This window comes from Tursiops truncatus, chromosome 1 (genome assembly GCF_011762595.2).
Source record: "Tursiops truncatus isolate mTurTru1 chromosome 1, mTurTru1.mat.Y, whole genome shotgun sequence".
NCBI classification, from domain to species: Eukaryota; Metazoa; Chordata; class Mammalia; order Artiodactyla; family Delphinidae; genus Tursiops; species Tursiops truncatus.
In genome coordinates this window covers 150,164,921-150,184,426 of record NC_047034.1, presented here as the reverse complement: position 1 = coordinate 150,184,426, position 19,506 = coordinate 150,164,921, and the positions used below count along the sequence as shown (strand labels likewise).

Genomic DNA, 19,506 nt, shown 5'->3' with positions numbered 1-19,506 from the left:
TGGGGGGACTCCCCAAATCCAAATAAATCAGGTTTGGTTGTGACTCTAAATTGCACATGGTGTTGAGCTGGGGGAAGAGGGTCTGTAATGCTCAGGTGGGGAAAAATTAGACCATCAGAAATCGCTTGGTCTGGTCCTGGGCGGGAAGAGAGAGGATGAGAAGGAAAGCCACTGCATGCCGGGTGTCGTGCCGGATGCCAAGAGTGTGGCACCTCCCCGGACCTTCACCCAGCCTGTAAAGAAGGTGGAGTTGCCTTTCTGCTGCAGAGAAGGACACACAGGTGCAGAGATCCTAGGTAACGCTCCCAAGAGAACACCGCTGCATTCCTAACCCAGGCCTCTCCTACACCAGGCTGGTGCTCTTGTCCTAAACCCTGGCAGCTGGGGTCAAGCCTCCCCAACAGTGGCCAGGGCTTAACCAGAAGCAGGTTTGTCAGGAGAATTAAATGCCACACAGACACAAGCCCAGCCCAGTCAGGAGGGCTGGCACCGAGTCTGTCTCATGCACGGCCAGGCCCCCGTGTCCAGTCTCGAGCCTCATGTGTGTTAAATGACCATGAAACAAATCAATGGGCGGAGAGGAAGGAGGCATCCCCGCCCCTTCTCTTTCCTCCGTCCCTCACTCACACCATTGTTTTGTGGACACAAGTGAAGGCCTTCACACTGATGTATTTATCCTGGTGCCACTTTATCTTGGTCAATGGGACGCATGCTAAGCAGCCTGTTCAGACCTCTCGGGGTGCTGATTTTAAGCTGGGGATATTCTGAGGACGTGGAATAAATTCTCAGGGCAGGCACCAGGGAGAAAAGGAGAAAGGGCACAAGGATGGGGCAGAGAGGGCGTGACTTTCAGCTCCGGAGCTTCCTCACCCTCCTGTACCCAGGACCTCTCCTCTTATATCTGGTTTCATCCCAAGCTGACCTGGCCACACGCTGCCAGGACAGTGTCCTCATATTGGGATCAGATCAGTCACTTTTCAAGTACTTTGGGGACTGCCTTTGCCCTCAGCCTTTCTTACGGTCAAATATGTTGGGAAAACATTGATTATTAAACAGATCTCCTGGAGATTCCCAGTGTACACCCACTGGCAGGTGTAAAACCCAGAAGGGAGCTGGTAAAGAAAACAGCTCATTTTTAATCTGCTCTGATTGGAAAAGGACAAAGACTCCCCCTCCCTCCACCAGAGGTCCCATCCTCTGTATCCAATTTTTAAGCATAGAGTTCTTACAGTTCTGGGCATGAGTAGCCTAGAAGGCCCCCCTGAGGCCTTCTGCTGGCTTATTTACAGAACCCATCCTCCCACAGGTATCCCTGTTCTCTCACCAACACCCCAAATATTCTCTACTCCAGGCTTTAATCCACAGCCCCCCCGCCCCACCACCGCCATGAGCCCCAGGCCTGTCCTGCTTAAATCTTCTCAATGGCTTCCTTCTGCTCTTTAGACAAAGACCAAATTTCTTTGTGTGGTCTCCAAGGCCTCCTTCAGCAGCCCTGCCTGCCTCTCCTGCCTCATCTCCTCCTCACTCCACTCGAGGCACCGGGGTATTCTTTCAGTCTCCGCTGCCTCAGGGCCTTTGCACATGCCGTGTCTGTTGCCTGAAATGCTCTTCCTGTATATCCCTTCCTTACCAGTTAATTCCTCTCCAAACTTCCAATTTCAACTTGCACATCAGCTCCCCAAGGAAGCTCTCCTTGACCCCTGTGTACTGGTGTACAACTTCTGTGCATACTCTCTGTATACGTGTGTACTCTCATACCCTGGACACACTCACTCAGCACCACAAGCTTCGTCTTTAGAGCCCAAGAAGTATCAACATTTGTAACTCCTTTTTATTTGTGTAAGCTTTTTGTCTGATAACCAACTCCCTCACTGAAATACAAGTGCCATGGTTAGGGTAACGTGTGTACTCTGCTCACCACTGAATCCCCAGAACCTGCCACAGTAGCTGCTGGCCCGCAAGTTTTCCCAGCATTCTCTGAGAGGCCCTGAGTGAGGCAGAAGATGGTGAGAGGGTCACTGTGACCTCAATCTCTTCCCCGAGCCGGGTGAGTTAGAAGAACAGGGGACCCAGATTCCAGCCTCGGGTGTCTCAGAAATTCACTGTCAGAGTGTGACAGGTCACATAATGCTTCTGAGCCTCAGTTTCCTAATCTGCAAAGTTGTGCCAATACAGAATGACTCCCATTTTTGTATCACATTATCGACTCAGCTCTTTCTTCCAATCCCAGGGTAACGGGCACCACTGCTTTGTGTCTGCCCAGTATCTCCTCTTCCCTTTCTTCTGGTAAGAGCTCCTCAGGGAACTGTCTTCCCCAACTTCAGTCATGATTCTGGCAGGGCTCCCCCTCACAGGCCTCCCAGTGTGTCACACTGTGTGGAAGAAGAAGCTCAAAGGCAGCAGATGAGACAGGTCAGCACAAAAAAAAAAGAGAGTAAAGATGAGAAATAAAGATGAGAAACGTGGGGAAAATAAGAGTCTGATGACCCGATGACATTGTATCACTTCCTGGATCTAGCCATGCCTGAGGTCCAGCCATCCAGTAAAATGAGACCATGAGATAACACCCAATCTCTCTCCTCCTCTCCCCCTCCTCTCTCTTTTCTTAAGTCAGATGGAATTCTGTTTCTGTTCCTTGCATTTGAAAGAATGTTGCCAAATACACCCAGGTCCAAAGTCATCCCATAGTACTAACCAAGCAATCTCTGAGAAGGACAGTCGTAGTGAAGCATGCTCGTCTACTCTAACAGGCCTCACACGTGTCATCCTGACTAATCCTCACGACTAGCCTAGGTAATAATAGAGAAATACAATGGTGTGATGGGCGATAAGGAGCTCTAGAATAGGGTGTTAAAGACCTCAGTTCTAATCTTGGCCCTGGCCTGCACTAGCTGTGTGATGTTGAGCTGGTTTCTTACCTTCTCTGAGCTTACCTTTCCTCCTCTGTAGGTAGCGATGCCTACATCAAAAGCTGCCATGGGGAATGGTGAGACAAAACAAACAAGCAGTGTTTCTGACTAGGAGAGACTTAATAAACATTAGCTCAGTTTGTCAAATCTAGAAGACCTTTCTAGAAGGATAGTTCTATATGTCTCATTTCTAAGAATTAGTGTTGGCCATGGGTAAAAGAGGAGAGGAATGTGTGAGAACCTCCCAGCTAGAGTTCAACATCCAGTTAATATCCGACGTTGGCCACTGGCTGCCGACTGTGCGGTGACGCAAGATTGACTGATGGGTCTACTTCCTCAGATGCTGGGCAGTAGGGTGCGTCCACAGGGATGGCAGCTCCAGCTGAGTGGTGACAGGTCACCAAGGCAAGGGGCCTGTTTATGGTTTCCAGATGTGTCTCAGCTGCTTCCAGTTTCCCTGGACAGTGTGGAAGGACAGGCCGGGACTCTGCAAAGGCTGACCTTGACCCCAAGTCCCCATCTAATGGGTCATTGGCTTTATTGGTGTGAGGGTGGGGTGCGTCCCTCTAGGCTGGGCTGTCTGGGAAGTTGGAAAGTCTGTGTCGCCTTCCAAAGAGCAATTCTGAAAACTGCTGCTCAGAATAAATATTTTGGTTGCTTTTTGTGATGTGGCCGTGGGGGAGACTTCCACGGAGTGTGGTTTGCAAGTCGATTCTCCTGGGTTGTTTACTCCCTGAGATCCCCACGGCCGGTTCCTGGCAAACATCTGCCGCGCTCCGGGGCTGCTGGGACCACTCTCCCTAGAGAGAGGCTGAACTGGCTGGCCCTTCCTGGGGTTCTGACTGCGATGATGTACTAGGCAGCTGGCTACCAGACCTTTCCCACTGCCTGTCTCAACCTTGCCCTCCTTCGCCAGTGCTGGCCAAGCCTGGCGCTCTCCTAGGAGCCTTGTTCCCACAACTATGGGGAAACTGTAATTAGCTGAGCTGCTCTAGGCCAGGGGCTTGGAATTCCTGCGGGCCTAGAGATGTGGCCTCGTCCATTTCCTCTTCCCAGGGTGGCCTTCTGCTCCTCTCCACCCCCTCACCTCTTCCCTGGAGCCACACCGCACAGCGGGCGCTGTGCAGCCTGAGCAAGGCCACTGTCTCCCACCCATCCCCCACCCATCCCAGCCCTCTTGAGAGAAACCCCATCCCCCAGGGCCAGAGCATACCACGTCTCTGGGTTACAGTGATTGTGGCCACTGTCCTACCCGCCTGAGGCCAGGTTCCTAGGGCTGCCGCGGCCCTGCCTGCCCAGTGTTTGTGCCTGCTTGGATCCTGGAGCCCTCCAGGCAAGGGGTCGTTCCTAATCGCAGAGAGGATGCAGGTAAAAGTGGGAACGTCAGGCCTGCTTCTGAGCCAGCCCAGCCTAGCGTCTGCGCCCTACTCCCGCCACGGCCAGATTTCTGGGGAGAGATGGACCCATGAGATCTGGGTCTGGCAATCAAGACAGAGAAACAACAAAAATGGGGGGAAGTCATGTTTCTGGGCACAAAGTTAGGCGTTTGCAGTACGGGACCCAGGGCCCGGGGAGAAGATGCTCCACCAGGGACGGACCACGAGGATCCTGGCTAAGGGAGCCCACGTCATGACTAGGCATTTGGAATGTTAAAGACCCTTGTTGAGGAGGCACACCCTTGAGGCTGGGTAAATATTGTTCTTTCTCCCTTGCTTTTTCACCTCTCCAAAGCCACTCCCCAATTCCTTTGACATGCATCCATTTCTGGAGGGTCTGAGAGTTACCACCATGTGGACCGTCTGGAACCCCACCCCATTTTGTGGGTGAGGAAGCGCTTCCGGAGGCCAAGGGCCATGCCTGGGGTCCCAGAGCAGGAAGAGGCAGAACCTGGATTTGGACTCATTTGTCAGAACCCAAGTCTAGGACTCCCACCATGGCGCCATGGCTGCTGTCAAACACAGAAAAGACAGAGCCTGTCGCCCCAACCGGGTGCCTCGGGACTCCTGTGCCTGTGCTTGCAGTGAAAGTCTCTGGTCTCTCCCCGCCCTCTCCTAGTGGCCCAGAGACCAGCTGCATGCATTTGGGAAGGGGGCTGGCGGCAGGGCGGGGAGGAGTCTGCACCCCTGGAACGGAAGGCAGCTGACCAGCCCGCAGAGCATCCACGTCCAGCTGGGGCTCTGCTGGCGCTGTGCAGGCCAGGAGTGTCACTCCTTCCCATAGTTCCCCTCAGCCCCAGGCTCTGGGCTCAGCACCTGAAGGTCCAGCCCCTCCCATTGCTGAGCTCATCCTACCCAAGCCTGGGAGGATGTGGGAAACCCAGTTCCACCAAAGGCTAGAATTAATTTTCTCACCATAAGCCACAGGCCCCGTGGGTGTCCTGGGCTTGCCTCTGCTCACCTGCCATGGTCTTATTTTACTGTTTTGGGAGGAGGGGGAGGGCATCTCTCTGGGGGTCTGACCTGAGGCTGGTCCCGCTGCCCTCATCACAACTCGAGTCCAGCTCACTTCACTGAGAGTCTGGCACCTGCCCCTTCCTCTGTGGGCTGGCCCCCGTGCTTCACACTCCTGGCAACCAGGTCTGGGCCCTGCCCTGAAGGGAGAGGGGCCAGGACTGCTGAGCCCCCTTCTAAGAGACACTGACTGTCACAGACAAAGCACACACGAAGGCCTGGCCAGCCACAGCTGTGACAACAGCACTTCTCTGCGGGCCAGCTTGGGGAGCAGGCCGGAGACTGGGCCACACCTCTCAGGCCAAGCTGCTGAGAGCCCCTATCCCACCCCTGGTCTCCTCGGTGTTGACCATGTCTGGCCTTGGCCTTGGTCTTGGCCCCTCACTCTAATTCCTGTGTTCCAAACTCCAACTCCAGCAGGGTGTCACTCAGAGTGCCAAAACAGTGGGAAGGTTTGGGGCACTGAGCTATACCCAGGCATGTGATGTACAGGGTCTCAGTCTAGTCACAGAGCCCACCTGGCCTGGCCCAGCCTATAGGCCAAGGCCATGTTCCGTCTTATTTCTCTTTGAACTGACTGCCGGGCTATCTCAGTCCCAGCCTGGGGTGAAGGGTTGTCTTTTCTGCTGGTGCTGGAGATACAACTTGCCCTTCTGCCCAGAAATGGCTTTGTGCCGCCTCATTCTTATGCTGGTTACTTACCCTATGGAGGGCACCCCAAATCTTTTTAAATAGCATGCAGAGTGTTAGTCAAAAAGGACAAACCCCTCGTGGAAGCTTGCCTTTTATGGAAATAATCACTGCACCAGTTATTGAGCGCTTACTGTGTGCCAGCCTCCCAGCTGAACATTCCACGTGTAGCGAACCCTCACAATAGTAATCCCAGGAAGTAGTACTAATATCATTCCCACTTTACAGGTGAGGAAAATGAAGCTCAGAGGTCATCTAACTCTAAAGCCCTTCTCATCCCCCAGAAACTGAGAACTGACCTGTGTTGTTTTTTTTTTTTGCGGTACGCGGGCCTCTCACTGTTGTGGCCTCTCCCGTTGCGGAGCACAGGCTCCGGACGCGCAGCCTCAGCGGCCATGGCTCACGGGCCCAGCCGCTCCGCGGCATGTGGGATCTTCCCGGACCGGGGCACGAACCCGTGTCCCCTGCATCGGCAGGCGGACGCTCAACCACTGAGCCACCAGGGACACCCTGACCTGTGTGTTTTAGCAACGGGCCTCAGGATGTTTCTTGGGAGTCCAGGGGCGATTCAAAGTGATGATGCTACAATGTGATGGGCTCTCTCCCCAGCAAGCAAAGCAGAGGTGCTCGGCTGGCACTCACCTGCTTCAGGCCTCCTGCCCACCTGACCCTGGGGTCAGGTTAGGAGCCACAGGAGATGAGGAGCCCTTGCACTGCATTCTGCCATGGACAAAGCTCACCCAGCACACATCTTCCGGGCCAGCGTGGTGCAGAGCTGGCCTGTCCCCACCCACCATTCCCAGAGACCACCCCGGTGGGATGGGAAGATGTTCCAGCTGGCTAGTGGGGACCTGAGGGAGGGAGGAGCAGGGAGAGACACCTTGTGTCCTGCTCCATGCAAATCCCATTGTCACAACCTGGTGGCGGACGTGTCCTCTCTTCTTGACATGGACTGGTTGCCCCAGTTTGGATGTTTCTTTATCTGCGAATTCGGTTTATTTAAAATCTGCTCCCAGCTCACCTCTGGGAATAGTGGAGCCCTGCTCAGACACATCGTCCTCCCTCTCATGCTCTCCAAGATGATACATCCCTGGCTATTACATAATCAAGGGAACCCAGCCTGTACCCGCCAAGTCTTTAATTGGAAAGCTCTTTCCCAAGGGCGTTGGGGTTATAACTTGTGCCAGCCCAGGCCTTCCTACCTCTCAACCCCCTCTGTGGTCTCTCTCTCTCTCACACAGAGACACACACCCAGGCACCCCGGAGCAGTTGAGACCACATCTTCTTGTCCATGACATTGGCCGTGCCCAGTGCCTTACATGCTTTGTGCTCACTGTGAAACACAATGCCCTGGGTCGTTCAGGCCCATCTGGACCAGAAAGTCCTCTCTGAACACTGCCACAGGCCAGCCTGGGGCTGACCTTCTCCTCGTCCCTATAGCACTGTGTGCTCACCGTGGATGCGTCTGTCTCCCTAACTAGGCCAGGACCTCTCCAGGTAAGGGACCAAGCCAGATTCCTCCCTGTGCCCCCAGCACCTGAATCGGCCTGGTCCTGAGTGGGCACTGGGCAAGTGGATGAAAGGGGTCAGTGAATTAAGGGAAGGATGCCCTACAGTTAGTGGCTTGGGGAGCTCTGTAAAAGCAGCCTTAGAGATTTCCCAGAAACATCACAAAATGTCATCTCTAGAAAGACTGAGAAATGAATCCATTTTTCAAGGGGGGAAACAGAAATGCGGCCCAGGATAGGTGGTGGCTAAGGATGCCACCTGTTAGTGGCAAAGCCGGGGACTCGACCCAGCTCCCCAGGCCTCTCCCCACCATCACGCTGCCTCTGAACCTTGGTATGGGGTATTCATTTCCTCAGCAACAAATCCACTACCCTGGGCTCAGCCTGGGACACAAATGCCACCAAGACACGGTCTGGTGCTCAAGGAGCTGTGCAGGCATATACCCAAAGAGCTGTAAAATGGGGTGAAAAGGAAGAAACAGAAATGTTTACAGAGGTGCCACCCAGGGGGATGGGAGAGGTCAGGGGAGACATCTTGGAAGACGTGACATCCAAACTGGGTCTTAAATGAGAGTTTACAAGGAGGACTAAGTTAGAGATGTGGGAGGAGAGGAGAGGAAGTGGTGGTCCAGCAAAAGAGAAATACGCAAAGACACAGAAACATGAAATGATACAGCAAGATGGGGAATGGCACAAGCCCAGTGGTAAGGATGAAGCCCTCAGGACAGAGGGGACCTGCACTTGGAGGCTGGTGCGGGGGGCAAGGCCACATCAGGAGGGGCTCAAAAGCCACGCTAATCCAACTGGACTCCAGCTTGCAGGTAAAGAACCTTATCTTTGGACTTCATATGCCCCATAATCCTCCTTCCTTTGTCTTCCCACCGCCTCCAGAGCTGCAGGAAGCCCAGATAGATGCCATAATCCCGCTCTGTCATTTACCCAGGCAGTCCCTCAGGGCCCTGGAACGAGCTCTTCTCAACACACAGGCCCTTGCATCTTAGAGCTGGGGGAGCTGTGTGTTGTGCTAAGAACCGCTACTTGCAGAAATGAGTTGACTTCAGAATACAGTGTCTTTAGGGATAAGTCTCATCACAGGTTTGGAACTTTATTTAGCCAAAGCAGCTTCTCTTGGGTCTGAGTGAATGAAAGGGTTATTGCATGGCCCAGGGCTCCAAGGGGACACTGCTTGGAGCTGAGAGAAGGCCCACGTTGGCCGTGCATTTTCCCACAAGATTGTACCTGCACTAGAATCCTGAAGGACCTACTTGGACCTTCGCCAGGGCGCAGGGCTCAGTAAAAACTCAGAAACATGAATCACAGAAAGCTGGCAAAGGATGGAGCTAAGGAAGAAGAGGCTTCGGTAGCTTTGTGGCTGCTACCCCTTGCGGCCATCACCATTCCAGCATTTGGAGGGTCTGCCCTCTACCACCCTCCCGGTCCCAGCACCCGATGGTGACACTCGGGACCCATGGCAGAGCCCAGCAAGTTGTATGGGAGCACAGGGCTGTTTTCAGGAGGCCCCGTGACTATTTTCTTTTCTTTCTTCTTCTTTTTATTTTTTTCTTATTGAAGTATAGTTGATTTACTATGTTGTGTTAGTTTCAGGTGTACAGCAAAGTGATTCAGTTGTGCATGCATATGTATTTATTTCTTTTCAGACAGTGGCTGTTAAATCCCTAACTGATGACCAGCTGAGAGGGCCTTGGTCCTGAACTGTCTTCCAGGAAGCACTCCCTCTGAAAAAGCCCTTTGCCTGAGTTGGGAGATCTAGTCGGGCCCCCTGTGTGACAGGTGTGGGCACTAAGCCCAGGCAAGGGGAAGCGGGCGCCTGAGGGTCACGCGGTGAGGTGGCAGTGAGGGCGCAGGAGGACCCAGGGCTCCCCTCTCTCCACCTCAGCGCCCTGACTTCCTGGAGGTGACTCAGTGGGACGGTCGGCACGGGAAGGAAGTGGGAAAGGGAAGCCCAGCCCGCTGGATTCCAGGTCACCACTTTGTTAGTCCAAAGCCACCAACCACCTTGGCCATGCGGCTCTGCCTGGTGCCCGTGACCTTTTAGCCCTTCCTTCCCAAGGCCACAGCTGCTGACCATTTCCTCCACAGTCAAGCTCACTTGACCTCTCCAGGGTCTCCCATGGTGCTTCCCTCCTGCTGGGTCGGGGGGTCACTTCCACAGACTTGGCGAGTGGCCGAGCCTGTGTGGGTCAAAGGCTCATGAGTGAAATGCGATGAGGAGGAATTACAGCCTCATGTTTAGTAACCGGGGCTCTGGAGCCAGTATTCAGGGTTCATCAGCTGCTGTCTCTGGGTGCTGTGGTTAACTCAGCGTCTTTGTAAATCTGTAAAAAACGATGATCCTACCTATTTTGCCGGTTGCTGGGAGGATTAGCTGAGATAATACATGTAAAGCTTGCCACAAACTAAGCCATGCAGGGTGGCCCTTATTGCTGCCTTTGCCAGGTGGATTGCCATGCATCATCTCATTTAACTCTCACGGCAAGCCTGTGAAGTATAATAGGTAAGATTGTTCTCAGTTACCTGGTGAGATAGCTTAAAGCTCAGGGAGGTGAGGGCACCCAGCTCACAGCTGGTGGAGGCAGGATTTGAACCTGGTTCCATCTGATTCCAGAGCCCAAGTGTTTCCCCGCCAGTTACGGCACCTTCCCCTGCTGTTAGGTGGTCCTTTGCTGGTGTTCACACCACCAGCTACATGCCTGTGTGGGCAGGGTTTCTCCCCCCTCCCCCAGGATTCCAGTCCTGGCTCTGCCACATCCTGGGAGTGAAACTTGGAATCTCTGAGCCTCTGTGGTCCCATCCACTCCCTGGAAATTGGCTCTCTCCTGGCCTTCTGCACGCAGGAACAAATGAGATGCCCTGGAGCTTTGCAAACCGTGCTGTGCGGTCTGAACGCAAGGTGTTACCCCTGCAACCAGAGCTACTATTGGAACTGTGATCAGTGCAGCCTGAAGCTGAGGGTCCAGGAGGACCAAGCCCATCGGCCACCGACAGGAAATGCCACAGCCTCTTTAGCCTGGGGGCTTTCCATATGCTGAGAACAGAGGAGGAGGGAGGCACTGTAGGTACATCACAGGTCTTTGCTTCACTGGACTAGAAGTTCCCCAAGGGGCAGGACCGGCTCACAGCACATACATTGGACGGAGGGCTGTCTGCCCCATGTTCCAGTGACACAGGCCACCTGCTGGGTCACCAAGTGGACGAGCACCACTGTCTCTGAGACCCCCCGACTCCCCAGGGAGAAGGGAGTATCCCCTCCTTTGTGACTCCCCCTCCCCACCTCAATAGCAGCATATTACTCTATCATATTTCCTATTTCTACCTAGAATCCTTGTTGGAGCAAGGGGAGGATTTGAATAAATAAATACACTTAATTGTTTTCCATCTGTTTCTCTAGCTAGATTGCAAGTTCCTTAAAGGCACGTTCTGTGTCATATTTGTAAACCTCAATAACCAGCACAGGGCACCTATGGGGGTTTGTGGTGTGGCTCTCCCTTCATCCATGCAGCCCGTGTCCTGTTTCACCATTTTCCCATACCTGCCACTCCCACAGGCTGGGCGTGTGTTAGAATTATGAAGAAAATGGGCACCAATGGATTCCACTACGAGCAAAAGAACCGGCTTATGTATATGGAAGTGGCCTCATGTTGTGTCTATCTTGACACATTTCTGGGCTTACTTTTGGGTTCTGGGCTATATTTTCAAAGAGCAAAGTCCTCGTTTAAGTAATCTCTTGCAGCAAAGTGAGCTGATGTTTAAGACACATTACAGGATGGCAATAAAGAGTAGGAATCCATTAAAAGCCCTAGAAAGTTGTTTTCTTTTCTCCTTTACTTTGCTTCTGATAAGAGTGACTGGCCACTTCCAGGACATGTCAAACACGTCTGACCTGGATACAGCTGGATCGTGAGAGTTTGCTGTGGACTTTCAACAACTGACTGTACCATGTACAAACCCGACCTCTTGTCTGGCTCAAGGAGCCCTGGGGAAAGCAGTATCGAAAGCTTCCAGGAGTGGGGGTGGGGAACAAACAGAGAGCAGGAGCTTCTTGACCCCAGAGCCAGGAAGTGGTTCTAAGCTGCTATGAGTCTCTGGTTGTCATCTGTGAAGAGGGAGACTCAAAGCCTCCCTGCTGAGTTACTACAGGACCCTATGAGATTACAGTACGTTAAAGCAACTAGCTCAGAGCACAGTAAGCATCGATTCATTCATTCCACAAATATTAATTTAGCATCTGCCTTGGGCCAGGTGCTGTTCCAGGCACTGGGAATAATGTATAGACAATGGCATGTGAATGCTATCAAGACAAGCAAAGCAGGGAATGGGGTGGTGGCCATTTTAAATAGGGGCCAGACAAGGTTTCACTGAGAAGGACACATTTCGGTAAAGACCTGAAGGCAGTGAGGGAGTGAACCCTGCGCGTATTTTTCCCAGCAGAGGAAACAGCAAGTGCAAAAGCCCTGAGGCCAGAGTTTGAGGAACAGTATCGAGGCCAGAGGATATGAGGTACGAGAAGTTATTGGTGGCCGCGTCACCGGACCCTGTGAAGGCATTTATGCGACCTCTGGCTTTTACTCAGAGACAGGAAATCACTGGAAGCTTGCCAGGTTGACACAACTTGACTTTTATAACTGGTCAGTACCCTTCAGCTGCCCCTTCCCTTCAAAGCCTTATTCGATACCTCAGACCTCTGCAACTCCAGCTCATATGCCTTCTCCTTTCTCAGATTTCTTCCAGCTTTCTAAATCTACCCCAACCAGGAGGACTTCTGCACGTTCTACCAAGCACAGGCTGGAAAGGGGCCTTACAGAGAGACTGTGGCTGGGTAGAGAGAGAAACAGAGAGAAGTCTTCGGTTGGGGATCTTGCCCTCCCTCGGTGCTTGGAAGGCCTCTGGGCCTGGGTCAGCTGCAGCAAGGGCGCGCACTGGGTGCACAGCGATGCCGGGGACGCTGGTAGAGCCCCCAGTGTCACTTCATCATCTGAGACAGCTCGCCACAGAACCAGGAATTTCGTTCGGTACTTCCTTGCCCTGCCCGTCTACCAAAAGGTGAAATCACTTGTTTTAAAATGAAACAATACCCATCTCTATCAGTGGTTCTTAACCTTTTTTGGGGTCACCTGCCCCTTTGAGAATCTGCTGAAAGCTATGCACTATCTCTTCAGAAAATGAACACAGAATATGCACTCATTCTCTTATAACTTCAGGGCTTTCACAGATCCCTGAAAATTCAGTGAGGCAACCGTCATCTATGCCAGCAGTTTCCCAGTCTGTAGCTCCAAGGGAATGAATGAATGAATCAATGAACAAACAAGGGAAGAATAAAGAAGCTGCATGCACGTGGAGGAACTCAAGGCAGGAAGAGGACAGACATGCAGCACCCCTGGGCACCGGGATTCTTGCTGATGGTTCCTGAAGCCAACTGAGATGTAACGTGTGGTCGGGCCTTGATGGACAGGTGTCCTCCAGAGAGGATGCCTTCCCTCCTTAAGCATCTATTGCTCTTTTCCAGCCCCTCTGAGTGACCATCTTTCTAAAAGGTATCACACACTTTCCCACCATTTCCAGCCTGCCCTAAACAAAGCAGAATCTTTTCTGGGTAACTATGGGGCAACAGTGTAACCTAAATTCAGACATATAAAGGTAAGCCATCTCTTCTTCTTGACATACAGCTGAGCTGGCTGAGGGCCAGGGCCCCAAGTCAGCTGTTCCTCATTACTACCCTCCTGCTGGGGCCCAGGCTTCCAGCCTCCCTGTTCATTTTATTTTTCTGATACATGTCCTGAGAAGCTGGAATGAACTTTCATCTCATTCTTAATAGTCACACCTCTCCCTGTGAGGCTTTTAACATAATCTCATTTTCTTCCAATCACCACGCTATGTCATGACACAGGGAGACCCTCAGGTGTGACTGGAGTGGGTAGGAATCTCTGCCCAAACACACAAGAGCCCCAGAGAGTTCTTCTAATAGAGCAGAGCCTCCAAGGCCCCAGAGACGTGGCTCTGAGGCCTCTCCCACCTCTTCTCTCATCATCTCCCTTTCTTCCTCCCCCCCCTCCTCCCCCTCCCCCTTCCTCCCCCTCAGCATCACGCTCTAGCCACCCTAAGCTGGAAGTCCCCAAACAGACCTGCTGTTTCCCACCTCTGTTCCGTTGTACGTGCTGTGCCTGCCACCTTGAACAGAGGCCACCACCTGCTTGTCCTCCAAGAGCTCTTATCCCTCTGCCCAAGCCTCACCTTCCCAACCTCCTCAGACAGATCTGTTTCCTTCCTTTGCAAATCCAGTGTCCTTACCTCAACCCTGGCACCTATGACATTGTATTTCTGAATTCAGCCCTTATAACATTGTATTTCCATCTTCTTTTTTGAGTCTTTTTCGGGGGAAACAAAGTTAGAGTTTAGATAAATACACTTACGATTGTTTATTTACCTGTTCGTCCCATGACCTGTGTCTTATTTATCTTTATTTCCCCAGCAAACAGGGTACACATTGATGCTTCAGTACATATTTGTTAATAAATGTGTCCTTTATAGAGCTGCTCGCTCTTTACTCTAACAGCTGGGTTGTCTGTTGTAACCTCAACCTCCTGCTGTTAGGGTCTCTCTACCCTCCCACTGCCTCTACTTCTAATCTGCTGGGAACTTGTTAGACTGTGTACAAAGCATGAGGAAATGGGTACTAAGGGACTCTCTCAGGAGTAAACTAACCAACTTCTGTCATGGACTTAACGTCATTGTGCTTTAAGTGATGGCTGTCCTGGTGTAGTTGTGCCTTCTGAGATCCGGGTGGGTGAGGTCACTGGATGGGAAAACTCCTCCAGTGAGTTGTCATAGTAACCATGACTTTCAATTTCATGCAAGAGAGTCCCCGAGAGGAAAACACACCAAGGGGTGGGGGAGGAGTGGTAGGAATCCATCAAAAGCCTCCTAACACTGTCCTCTCATACCCTTTTCTTTTCTTCTTGCTGGTTTACACGCTCAAGGTAGATGCCATTATGTGTGGGCATCTGAGTAGAAGCCGCTTAAAATAGCCACCCGACTATTTCAGGGAGCAGCTGAATATGCATGAGGCTATTTTAGAAAAGATGTCCCTAGCCCAGCCAATCCAAACCCCATCCTTTCCCTTGGAAATGCCAAGAGAAGCTGAATGGGACCTTTCTTAGTCTCTCCCGCTGGGGTGGGGGTTTTTCAGAAGCCACAGAAACAACACCCTGCGTAATGTTGGTCTCGCAGCCCTGTCAGCTCCACCACCCGATGCTGTGGTCGCAGAGGCTCCAGGGCAGACAGAGCAGCCCTCCAGAGCCTGGGCAGCCTTCAACAGCAACTGTGCTACAGTCCCATTGGCCTGTGTTTGGGGGGGGGGCGGTGCTCAGAATCTTAGGTATTTCCACTCGTTTGTTTATTTATTCATTTAACACACTTTTACTGATAGATGAAATGAGACAAGTTCATTCGAGGGGGTAGATGGACAGGTGAGTAGAGACAATGGCTCCAAAATAGAGCGGTGATCAGGGGAAGGAGCCCTCGCTTCTTCCTGATGTTGAGAAAGAAGATGACTTTTACATTTATTTATTTATTTATTTATTTATGTTTCCTGTGTTGGGTCTCCGTTTCTGTGCGAGGGCTTTCTCCAGTTGCAGTGAGCAGGGGCCACTCTTCATCGCGGTGCGCGGGCCTCTCACTGTCGCGGTCTCTCTTGTTACGGAGCACAGGCTCCAGACGCGCAGGCTCAGTAGTTGTGGCTCACGGGCCTAGCTGCTCCGCGGCATGTGGGATCTTCCCAGACCAGGGCTCGAACCCGTGTCCCCTGCATTGGCAGGCAGACTCTCAACCACTGTGCCACCAGGGAAGCCCCAAGAAGATGACTTTTGAGCTCCTTCAGAGAGGGGGATGGTTGCATGTGGCTGTGAGTGGGATGCCCTGGTGGGAGAGAGGGTGTGCCTGTAAGAAGGTGAGGAAGGAAGAGGAGCCAGACTCGGGGGCCCTGGAGTGCTGGGCTAAAGCATGCCACCTTCTCTGAGCCCTCAGGCTGGGCCGGGAAGCACCCCACCGCCCTGCCACGAGCCTACAGTGCTGGTGCATTCTTGTTGCTGCCGTCATTCCAGACTGCAAGTCTCTTGGTCAGATTTTCCTGGGCATCTCTGCGACCCAGAGCCAGGCTAGGCACTGAGCATGCGCTCATGGAATTTTAGTTGAAAGCATGGATTCTGGAGCCAGACTGGAGCCAGAACCCAGACTGGGTTCTGATCTGAACTCTGCTTCTCACTAGCTCTGACCTTGGGCAAGTTATCTGACCTCTCTTTGCCTTAGTTTTCTCACCTTAAAATGAGGGTAATATAGTAATAGTACCTATCTCTTTTGGTGAGGAGTACACGAATTAATATACATAAAGGGCTTAGAAATCTGTGGGGTGCATAGTAAGCATTATCTAAAATTATTAGCTGTTTTTATTATTCTACTGAGTTTGGCTTTTATCTTGACGATGGAAAGCCATCAGTGACAAGTGTTTCTTCCCAAAATGAAAAGAACTTTACTGCTTTGCCTGATTTTACTTACACATGTCCACCATAAAATAGTTAAAGCATTATAAGTACAAGGAAGCAAGAGGGGAAAATTACCTTTCACGCTGACCGTCAGATAACTATCATTTACATGACCATCTTTTTTTAGATACCATCTTTTTAGATACCATCTTAGAGACCATCTTTTTTTGATTGTCATTATTCAAGGTTTCTGCATTTGTAGATTCACCTACTCACTAAGTTGGCTTGCAATCCTGAAATCAATGCTCATGGCGCTCTTGTGGTCATTTGCAGACACGCGCAGAGCAAAAGATTTGAGTCTCCCCACAAGCGGCTTAATATCATCAAAACAAACAACCCAATCAAAAAATGGGTGGAGACCTAAATAGACATTTCTCCAAAGAAATCATACAGATGGCCGAGAGGCACGTGAAAAGATGTTCAACATTGCTAATTTTAGAGAAATGCAAATCAAAACTACAATGAGATATCACCTCACACCAGTCAGAATGGCTATCACGAAAAAATCCACGAACAACAAATGTTGAAGAGGGTGTGGAGAGAAGGGAACCCTCCTACACTGTTGATGGGAATGTAAATTGGTGCAGCCACTATGGAGAACAGTAGGGAAGTTCCTTAAGAAACTAAAAATAGAGCTACCACAGGATCCTGCAATCCCACTCCTGGGCATATACATGGAGAAAAACATGGTCCGAAAGGATACATGCACCCTAATGTTCATTGCAGCGCTGTTTACAATAGCCAAGACATGGAAGCCACCTAAATGTCCATCGACACTGCCTTCTTGTTTCAGCTCCCCTATGTCAACAAGTGTCCTTTTTACAGTCTATTTAATGTCATGATGTTTGCATTTTTGTGCTTTTTGTCAGTGATTTCACTGTGATGTGCCTTACAGAGACAACGCGTGTGTTAGATATGCTTCGTTCAGGCAAGACTTACAGGGCTATTGGCCATGAGTGCAATGTTAATGAATCAGCAGTACATATTAAATAAGGTGTTTTGATAGAAACACACATACAGCAAGGTTACGTACTGACAGGTTGACGAGAAAGTTGTGACCAGAGGCTCACAGGCACCAATGCTGTATTTCTCCTAGGAACAATGGTTCAGTGCTCACAAAATAAATTCAGTGTTTGTGGAACTTTATAGAACTTAACTACTGTTAATAACAAGAATGAACAGTACTTTTCTAGATACACAGATGTATACCATCTAGAACATACCTTCCACGTTCTTTTGACACCTTTTAAAAAATATTCATACACTATTATGTGAAAAACACCTTTCCAGACCCATAGACACAGGTCTCAAGACGGCTGCACCTCCACGAGCATTCTTTTACTTATTAACCTACTGATGGACAGTTTGGTTGTTTCCGATTATTCACTATTATAAACAACATTAAGATAAACAGCCTTATTGCTAATAATAAAATAGCCACATTTATTCAGCACTTACTATGGGCGCAGCCCTCTGCTAAGAGTTTTGTAAGTATTATCTCACTGAATTTTATTTATAAACAAGTACACAGATAAATTTACATTTATATAAATCATATTTATGAATTTTATAAGTATCATCTCATTGAATATTATCTCACAACGAGCCTATGAAAGTCGTGTTATTATGATGCCCCCTTTACAGTTGAGGGCACTGATGCTTAGAGATGTTAAGTAACTCTTCCAGGGTCACATGGCATGAAACCAGGTCTCTCTGACCTCTGATGCCTCACTCTTAACCACTGTGCTCTGTTGCCTTCTTATACATACAATTCCAGGCACTTTTTGATTGTTTCCTTAGGATACCTATTTAGAAGTGGACTGCTGAGTTGAAGGGTATGCCCATTTGAAAATGTTGGTACATACAGTTAAACCTCCCCTCCAGAAAATGTATCAATTCACAATCCACTAACAGTGCTCCAGTGTCCCTGTGTCCCATTCCTCATTTCCCCAGGTTTTCCCATGCTTTGAAATAGGCACCTGGACTTCCCTGGTGGCGCAGCGGTTAAGAATCTGCCTGTCAATAAAGGGGACACGGGTTTGAGACCTGGTCCTGGAAGATCCCACATGCCGTGGAGCAACTAAGCCTGTGCACCACAACTACTAAGACTGTGCTCTAGAGCCCACGAGCTACAACTACTGAGCCTGCGTGCCACAGCTACTGAAGCCGTGCACCTAGAGCTCATACTCTGCAACAAGGGAAACCACCGCAATGAGAAGCCTGCGCACCGCAACGAAGAGTAGCCCCCGCTCACTGTAACTAGAGAAAGCCCACACGCAGCAACGAAGACCCAACGTAGCCAAAAATAAACACATTAGTTAAAAAATAAAACTAAATTTAAAAAAATTATAAAACAAGAAATAGGCACCCAAACATACAACTTGATTCTTTAATGTACATCCTTTGACTACTGGTGACTACCCTTCATACGCTTAATATGCCCTGCATTTTGTCTTTTGCAAATTGAAATACTTTTCTTAGCTTGTTATAATCTTTTAACCTTGATTATTGTGTTTTTTGCCCATGGGGTCTTTAATTATTTTCTTTCATGATTTCTGGATTTAGTTTTCTACTTAAGGAGGCATTCTCCATTCCCAGTATGACATAAATGTTCCCTCATTGTTTTTCTTCTAGTACTTTTCTGGTTTCATGCTTTTTCTTCACCTAGGAAATATTTTGATGTGAGGACTGAATTATGGATCTAGTTTCATTCTTTTTTTTCCATCTACAAATAGCTAACTGGTTGTCTTTATAGCATGTCAGGAATCATCAGCCTTTTTGTCTCTAATTCTAAACACCACGCTCACTTACACCTGCTTCTGGGTGCTCTGTTCAGGTCCACTGAGCTACACTTTACCAACACTGAATTTTTCTAGGCTATTCATCCACGTTTATCTTTCCAGATGTACTTTATAATCATTTTATTACAAAATTTTGTTGAGATATTAATTGGGATTTCATTTAACTTATAGACTAATCCACAATGACTTCCTAAGTTTATTCTTGGAATTTTACGCCTCTATTTCTTTGGAGACTGGGGTCTTTTCCCTCTGTGCTTCCTAACTGGCTCATTTTGGTGCCACCTTCTTCACGGATCCTTTCCCAAACAACCCTTCAGGAAACGATCACTCCCTACCCCAACACTGTGCCTTTCCCATGTCATTCCTACATTTTTACCCTGAATGACAATTATTAGTGAGACGGTGGGCTCTTGGAAGGCAGGGGCCCTGCATGGCCTGTTTGTGCATCTCTTGCCACATCTGGCAGGTGGTCAAGGCCATGGAGACATTTGTAGAACGAATGAATAAATGAACGAAAGACATCTTCCTAGAAAGCTGAAAGTGAAGTGAAACAACCGTCATAAAAGTCTACTCTTCCACGGGCTTTCGTTAGA

General features: G+C 50.1%; 1 long non-coding RNA gene across 1 annotated transcript in view; it reads right to left on the bottom strand.

The window, feature by feature from the left end:
* Positions 1-14,967: 14,967 nt before the first annotated feature.
* LOC141276318 (uncharacterized) overlaps positions 14,968-19,506 on the bottom strand; it is a 345,748-nt gene continuing 341,209 nt past the window's right edge. Inside the window, exon 4 of the long non-coding RNA XR_012325652.1 lies at positions 14,968-15,489. This is a non-coding gene — a long non-coding RNA (uncharacterized lncRNA). The remainder of the gene's footprint in view (positions 15,490-19,506) is intronic.